The sequence below is a fragment of the Carya illinoinensis genome, chromosome 3 (genome assembly GCF_018687715.1).
Source record: "Carya illinoinensis cultivar Pawnee chromosome 3, C.illinoinensisPawnee_v1, whole genome shotgun sequence".
NCBI classification, from domain to species: domain Eukaryota; kingdom Viridiplantae; phylum Streptophyta; class Magnoliopsida; order Fagales; family Juglandaceae; genus Carya; species Carya illinoinensis.
The window spans coordinates 21039119-21048451 of NC_056754.1; positions in this window are offsets into that span (position 1 = coordinate 21039119).

Sequence of the window (9333 nt, forward strand, 5' to 3'; positions counted from 1 at the left end):
TTTAGATTTTTAGCGTTTGCTAAGAAAATTATCTTCATCGGGCTTGGACCATGTCTCCCAAACAATCTCACTATAAAAATCCTTAAGATTATCAATCTCCATCAAACACTCGCACTTACTCATTTCATCTGCTTCTCGTTTTACTTGTCACACACGGCACATGCTCTGTATGCTTGTTAATCAAAAACTAATACGTGACATTTTATTTCCTAATCAATCAAAAATCATCTTCTTTGTCACATCAAGATGTGAATTATCTTCTGCCGGCCTTATCTTAATTAATGTTGTAAGGGCTAACGACATGTTCAGCACACCAGTCACCGGACTTGATACTCCCGCAACAAGAGAAATATGAAGACTCACAAAGTGGTGAGACATGTTCGATGCCTAAGTCAGTATTCTCATCCTTAAAGAGAATTTTTGTATATAAGAGTATGTGAGAATCAGTTTTTGATCTGAAAGTGAACTTCTTTACTTCCTATCGAGGTGGGGCCAATTTCCCGTGCTAAGGGCGTCTGTCTCCTATACAGGATCCCACGTTGTCACATCTATGCAAAGCGACTCTCTTGGATCCCATCTTCTGTGGCAAGTGAGTGAGTGCAGCCATTACTTGATCATTCTGTTAGGAACGGTGTCTCCCGCTGAGTTCTCCTATCTGTGCTTTGTATCTCTACATTTGAGATTGTTTAGAAATAATTTTATCTTATCTCATCTTATCTTATTCCATCTTATATTACTTCATATCATTTTCTTAAGTAATGTTGTCTATCTTCTCCCATCATTTGATCACTTATAACTATTTTACAATTAATTTATAATTCATTTTAAATCAACTGATATAATTATGACATTGTTATGAAACTAAAAGATAAATGATATTTCAAGAGAAAGTGTTGTTATGGAATGTAAAACTTTTTACTTATATAAGTGAATAATACCCATATATATATGAGTACAAAGGCGATTTATGTATAACTTAAGTCATAATTGACGGCTGAGGACGGTCAATTATGATGGCTAAGGACGGTCAATTATGATGGTTAAGGACGGTCATAATTGACGATTAAGGACGGTCAATTATGACGGCTAAGGGCAGTTATAATTGACGGCTAAAGACAGTCATAATTAACAGCTAAGAGAGGTCATAATTGATAGCTAAAAGTGGTAATACAAGTCGGTTTATAACACTCCCCCTTTGGATGACCATATATAAAGAATATGCCTCGTTAAAATATTGCCAAAGAAAAACCCAGTGTGTGACGTCCCCACCTCCTACATACGGACACGTGGAAATCAGGGCGTCGGGATGATGACAACACGGGTCACGTATCCCATCGCCAAGTGCTAAGTGTGTGTACATGCAACACGTGTATATAAAAATAACGCAACGGTGATAAAAAGTTTTCCAACTAAGTACTAGAATTTTATTCAAATACAAACTCACTTAAAAACAAGTGTACTAATAATACTACAAATAACCATCAAAAATATAATACCAATCAAATATAGGAAATTAAACCATAAGCCACGAGTGATCCTCAATCACTCCTCTGGTGAAGCCGCTTTCTCGGGTTTAGCCTCCTCGTCCTCTACATCAAAATCTACGGTATCAAATACGGTACTGCAGGTAAGTAATAATCCAAACACTACAAGATAAAAATATATTACACTCAACAATATGCATGATACCAAATGAACATGTCCTAAAAATCCATATTTTTCCACGCACGCCAAAATCTCATTTTGGCCCAAAACATATCTTTTAAAACAAGTTCTTGCCATTATCCCAGATAATGGTCCAAACCAAGAAAACCACTATTTTCTTAGAAAATGGATCACAATATCCTCTTATAAAATCTCGTTATTTTTTCAGAAAATGACCCATATCCAATATTCAAAACAAGTTCAAATTAATGCATGCACCATGATCTCTCCTATGGATCATCCGCACACTGACTCCTATGTCACACCGCAGGTAACGACCACGTATGTGACATCTAAACGAGCGATACCTAGTCTCTCGCCCAACGCGTACTTGGACTATGCATCCTCTAGTCCCCACCAGTAGAGGGACCACAGAGTCGACACGATAGCATTACCGTATCGTACGATCCGGTCGTCGCCTAACGACAACTTAAGGGATGTCAATCAGTATTTGACCGGTGCAAAACTGCAAGTGCACAGTATCGTAGTTTTATAGTAAAATAATAAGAAGAGTATCGTCCTCACGGATTGGTACCTTACTCTTGCCAAATACCAAAATTATGCTAATCTCAATTTTATCTAGAGGAACCGCTAAGGTTTTTGTAGTAGCAATTAAAACTAGATCAACTCAAGAGAAATAAGCAAAGAAAGTAAAACTGATGTTTGAAGATCAAATTCAATAGGGAAGAAAATTTCTAGGAAATCGATTTCACCATAATTCTTCACTATGCTTTTCTCATCCAGCTAATTTAACTTAAACCTCTTTTGTCTATTAGCAAATCTCTAATTCATCCAAAAGCCTCTTTCGATAGTCAATTGGAAGTGATTCTAGTTTATCAATTCACACAAGAGTAGGCAAATTAAATAATCAAGAACGCAATAAGACCAATGATTTAATTACTACACAGGTTCATACAAGTCTTTCGATCTCTATACTTACCTATGCTGAAATATCCAAGATCTACCCTATGATTCCCTCTTTCGATAGCAAATCACAAGATTAATAATCATCTAATCAATGGCCAGTTAATTAGAAGCAATAAATTCAGAATAAATCAGATAAACAAAGAGAGAATTTCATTAAATTAGCATGGACAAACAAGCATAGTTCGGAATTAGGTTACATCGTTTTCCTAGAAATTAGAAAATTTAGCTCATGCTAGAATTGGAATTCAACATAAACGAATTCACCATAATTGTTCTGAGAAGATGGGAAGAAGAAAATAAACACTGAAAAATCCTCCTTGCAGCCTCAACTGGTCGTCAAAAGCTCAAGGGAACGATTCAACGCCTTTCTCCCGTCCGTGCTCGTGTATGAATCCAACGTACGTGCAATAAATTGGAATTCCGTCTCCAAAACAAATGATTTGAATCCCTCTAGCTATGTTTTTCTCTCCCAAAGAGTGTTCTCCAGTCAAAACTCGCGGCTCTAGAGTGAAGAATGGCCTTTTATATGGTCCCACGGCGGAAAACCTAAAATCTGTCAAAATACGATGTTCGCTCGAGCGGGGTGTCGAGCGCGCGTCGAGCGTTCGACTCTGCCTGATTTCGCTCGAGCGGCCAATGTCTCTGCTCGAGCGATCTTCGTTTTTCAGCAACCCGCTCGAGCTCCCTGTCGAGCGGCAGTCGAGCGTTTGAATCTGCCTGAATTCGCTCGAGCGGCCAAAAGCCTCCGCTCGAGCGAACTTGTAAAATCTGCAATATGAAATTTTGCAAGCCATCAGTATTATCCACTCCCGAGTGACCAGATGAGTTCTACCGAGATAATACCTCATCCCGGATTGGAGTCATGATACACATGCACCCGAAAATCTATTTACATTTAAAAATCCAGTTTTCTCAATTTAACACATCTACATGTATGCATCATGCAATACAAATGGCAAGACACATTAAGATACAAATTAACCAACAAAACTCAACATCAACAATAAACAAACAACTCAGTCCACAGATCCATCCGACCTCCGATTCTTCGGATTCAATCCGGAATAACCAACCAGTCACAATTTATTGTAAAAGCAATAATATATTTAAATCTAAAATGAAGTTTAGAAAATACTTACGGCGTTATATAATAATTTTTGAAGGATCAACGAGCTGAAAAGGGCAAAGAAAAAACAACGTAACAGTGTAAAAACACTGTGGCCGTGGATTGTAAAATACTCACTTTTGAATGGCGATGAACCAAGACTTGAAATTGATAAGGAATGATTTAGAGGTATTTATGAAACTAGTGAAAGTGAGGGTTGGCTGTGGGTGGCAGCGAAAACAGCGGTAGAAAGCCAAAAATCTCAAAACAGAAAGTGAGGTCGTGGGGGCTGCTCTGGCAACAGATCGGAGCTGGAAATTGGTGGTTTAGGATGGCAAGAGGTCAATGATGAAGCTGTGAAGAAGTGGTAGCCGGAGGTGGAACGACAGCAGCAGAACGGCTCAAAAACTGTGCGGATTGGTGAGGCTCACGGGGTTTAACGGCAGCACGAATTGAGGTGAAATTTGGTGGGGATAATCACCGGTCGAGGGGAAGACATCTGGATGGGTGGTCAGTGGTGTAAGTCACGGCGTGAGCGAATGGTGGCTCTAGGCGGCTGAAGAAAATGGTTAAAATGGAGGAAAGAGAGATGCGCACATGGGGAGAAGAAAGCCGAAGGAAAAAGAGAAGAAAAAAAGAAAGAAAAAGAGAAAAGAAAGAGAAAGGAGAAAAATAAAAAATGGAAAAAATAAATGAGGTCCAGTTCTTACATCTCGAGTCTAGAAACTAATCCGACGAAAACAATTTTAAAAGTTATAAATAGAATAAAATAATTTAAACACCACATCTAGTTAAAATATAATAAATAACTAGTAAATACTAACAACATAATTTTAAATCAAAAAACAAACTAAAATAAATTAAACAATAATTTAAATTTAAAACAATAATTAATATTAAGAAATCTTTACAAAATAAATTTTACAACTAAATAAATCTAATTAAAATACGATAATTTAAAATAAAATAACCAATATTTTAATTAAATTAAATTACTCTTTCAATAAAAACACACGTAAAAACGGGTTATCACACAATGAAAAAAAAAATCAATGACGAGCAAAAAAGAGTACAACATTCATGTGTACCGCCAAGTGCTTTAAGATTGTCTCATTAAAACCCTGCAAAGGAAAACTCAGTGGAATAAAACCTTAACGAAGGAAAAAGAGAACTATCAGCACAAGTATTCAAGACATTTACTCCTCCTGAAAACTACATGATAGGTTTTCAAATTTCTGCATTCTAATCTTCTGCACAATCTCCTTACAAGTTGCAGTTGGTAATGCTTTAGTGAATAAATCTGCTAGATTATCACTTGACCGTATCTGCTTAACATTAATTTCACATTTCTCCTCATTAATTGCAATGATCTCTCTATGTGGATTTGAAAGATAACCTGCATCCACATATTCAATTAATTGTGGACTTGATCCATGTTAATAAAATAATCTCATATCAATCGTACCTTGGAGGTAATGAGTGACATGTTTAATACCATTCTAATGTCTTCGAGTTTGTATGGAACTATATCTCGCAAGTAAATTAGCTAAAATGCAATATCAGAACGAGTGCAATTTGCAAGATACACTAGGACTCCAATTGCATTGAGATAAGGTACTTCAAGATTAAGAATTTCTTCATCGTTTTCACAAAAATGAAATGGATCTTTCTGCACATCAAGTGATCTAACAACCATTGGAGTCCTCAGGAGATAAGTTTTGTCCATATAAAAGTGTTTCAAGACTTTATAATGAAAAGTCTTTGCGTTGATGCATCTCAATGTTATATATCAACTCTTTAAATGATGTAGTTGGTAATGTTTTGATAAACAAATTCGTCATATTGATTCAAAATCATTTTAATATTAAATTCACTACTCTTCCAGAGTTGTGCTATTCTGTAGTTTTTGTGAATAACATAGTTAGTGGAGAAGTCATCAAAGTTAAGTCGCCAACCTCCATATTCAACAAAAATAGTGGCCACCTTTTTAGACCAGACAAGCACCAGAGGATTTTACAACTCTTCTAGAGCTGTCAGGCGCCGCATGGTTATGATGCTACATCTCTTGTCTCTTGTAAAGATATGCTTCACGAGAGACGTTGTGAAGCAATAGAGATGTTTTGTCCTTCCTTTTACTCACCCGAGGATGTTGCTCTTATTATAGGAGCAGAGATTTATTTTTTTGGAAAGAGTTATCTGATGTCGTTTCATAATTAAGATTTTTTAGTGATCAATATTCTGCATCTGTTAGAACCATGTATCGCAGGTTATTAGCTAAAACGAATGAGGTCAACCAACACAATAATCAAATATCTTAATTGCGTTAGAAGCTTTCTACGAAGAGTCGTAAGAACAAGAAACTGAAAGATGAGAGAATAAGGCACTAAAACAGTATGCCCGTAATCTTCAGGATCAACAGTAACGGATATTTGAAGAAGTTCAAATACTTAGAGAATACAGACAAGTTGCATTTAATCTTGCTGTAGATATATGAAAAAGTCTAACTTTTAAGAGAATAGGGGCAAACTGCTTTTAATTTCATGGCCTAGTAAATAACTGTAGGATATATGTGTTTAACGTATCTTCTATCAATATATGTAATTTTATATTGTTTTCATAATTTTCTCTATAAAAGAAATATTCAGCTCATTTTCATTCACATTCCATCTTCTTTACTTTTCTGTAATTAGTCTGCATTCTTACTCTGCAATCTCTGTAATGACCCAGCAATTTTCTCATGATCAATATAGAAGATATTCTACACCTCGTTCACCAGTTGTTTCTACTTTTACCGTAGGTGCTATAATACAATACAAAAATGATCTGACTAATAAGTTAGATGATGATGTTATCTACGAGCTTGTGAGTCTCGATACCCGATACTCATCAATTATTATCGCATTTTCTCAACGACTACAATTTAAAACTTGTGAGATTGACAAACTCAACGAGAAAATTTCTATCATTCAACGACTTCTTCTGGAGTCTAATATGAAGGTAGGAGCAATAAATAAGAAAATAGGAATTTAAAATCTTTGCTTGACTCTTCTTTTTGATTGCCTACTCCTTTAGACAGGGATGACATGCAAATTTATGAAGAGCAGGATCATTTAAAGAATGAGGCAAAGAGTCTCAAATTTCTGTAATTTTATTTCGAGATAATAAAATAATATTTTACAAATATTCACGTTGTGTTTCTATCTTCTGGTAAATATTTTGTGTGTTCCATTTTATTTCTCCTTTAATCATGCACATTTCTTATAAAACTGTAATATGAATCTGAAATACTAATTGCATTTAAGATATGGTATTTCATAACTAATAATTTCATTCATCTCTCCCTCAAAGCCAAAAGGGTTTCTAATTTATATTTCAAATATTTATAATTTTCATGAGCTCTTCTGGAGCATTAATGATATTTAAATCATTTATATAAATTGCAATAAAAGCTAATTTAGATACTAAAAATATATGAAAAATTGCTTGTTTCACATGCGTTTGGATTGTTTTAGATTATATAGGGATTTTTGAAACTTGATATAATAAGTACTTCAGGACTATATGCTTTATGTATTTCATATCTAGTGATCAATATAAATATGTAGTTAATCATGCATACCCAAACTCTCGGTAACTATCAAGCTAATAAAAATCTCAATATAATTTTATCCACTTAAAAAACATATCAATATTATTTCTGTGAGAAACCGACTCGTAATTTATATATCACATTTTCATTTCCTTTATATAAATACCCACTGATATTCAACAAATATTACATCTTAGGTGTTTAGACTATAAGTCCATATGTATCACATTTTACTAGTGATATCCATTCTGCAGGAATTGTTTCTTTCAATTTTGGCCAATATTTTTACGTCGGTATTCTTCAAGGTTCTTGGCTAACTTTCTTCATTACTTCTGGTAATGTCAAGTGCTATCTTATATGAAAATATGTTGTTGATAACGATTTTATTTCCATATAGAATTTCTCCAATACTCATAAAATATATTGATATCTCGTTATTTTCAGGTACGTGTCTCTATTCAAGGAAAGACATTTCATGGAAAACCTCTTAAAGAGATACTCTTTAGAAGGATTATACTTTTCATGGGTTTTTATTATAAGAGAATTTTGTATAGAAAGTTTGAATGGATTTTATTACTTGTTTTATTAGTATGGACTCTTTAAGAGCACAAATTTCTTTTCTTTGTACTTTTCTCTTTCTGGATGCTTTATCTTTTGTATCAATAGGTCTCCCACTCTTTTAGACATGTCTTATGTTCATTAGACTGTTAAATTTCTTAATTGTCTTATGAGGACTTTAATTCTTGCTGGGATTTTAGCAGCTAGAATATGAGACATTTTTATCTTATTGCATATATAAATTAATTATTATCTAAATTTTCAGTTCATCTATGATAATCAAGATAATATCGAATTATTTCATTTTATTTGTTTCAAGCAAATTTTTCTTTCCGCTCATGGTGGGAGGACTTTATAGTAAAAGAATCAAAAGATTCTTTTATAGACGTCCATATGAAAATTATTCGATTTATCGTAATTGATTTTCGGATGATCAAGTTAATCACAAAAAACATTAAATATTTTGAACATATCACTTTTGATGCATTATAATATTTGATTCAATAGTTGTATAATATCATCTCAAAGAGAAAGCTGGTAGTTCTTTCAATACGAGTTTCTGGCCTGAAATCGTAGAAGTACTATAAAGATATTCATTACCATGTCCAAGCTCTTGGTTTTTTTTTGAAAAAAATGCACAATTTGCTTATAAGAATGATATAAATTCAATACCATTCACTTCATGGAATGATGTGGAACTAGTAGGATATAACTGATGGTTTATTAACAAAAACTCATTATTTTACTCAGCCACTAGAAGACAAGATATAAATTTAGAATATCTTATGAACTTTTACACTCGATATTTCTATTTCAGGAGCACATTTGAGGCATTCATTTTAAACATATATTCTTTAGTAACTTTTCTCTACACAATTTCAATTATGTAATTTCAGGTGCATTAATTATAACGAGCTTTTGGGAGAATCCCGATATTTTGGTACACGTATCATTTATTTAAACTATCTAACAGAATCAATAGATATTTTATTATGAAGTAATCAATAAAATTATTGGTTTAGGGCAATCCTTCAGGGATGCTCCATTTCTATTCCAAGATGAATCTTATCATCAATAATTCATAACAAGTATAAAAATAAATAGAACTTGTATATAAACTATGTGAATAAAAATTGACAAAAGATATAACTGAAATGTAAATTATGAAAATTTTAATTCATCATAGATAATATTCCCCACAGCTATAAATGAAAAATAAATTATGGGAATATTAATTCACCATAAATATAACTGGGATGTAAATTATGAGAATAAATGTAGAATTTTATCAAGTAATAATAAGGAATATAATCTTTAATACTCATCTTGGGAACTGCAAATAATATATTGAAAAACTTACTTGAAGTAAAAGACCACTAGGTTCAGAATCAACAAAATCTCGTATTGATAACGTGTTATGAAACTAAAAAAGAAATAATATTACAATAGA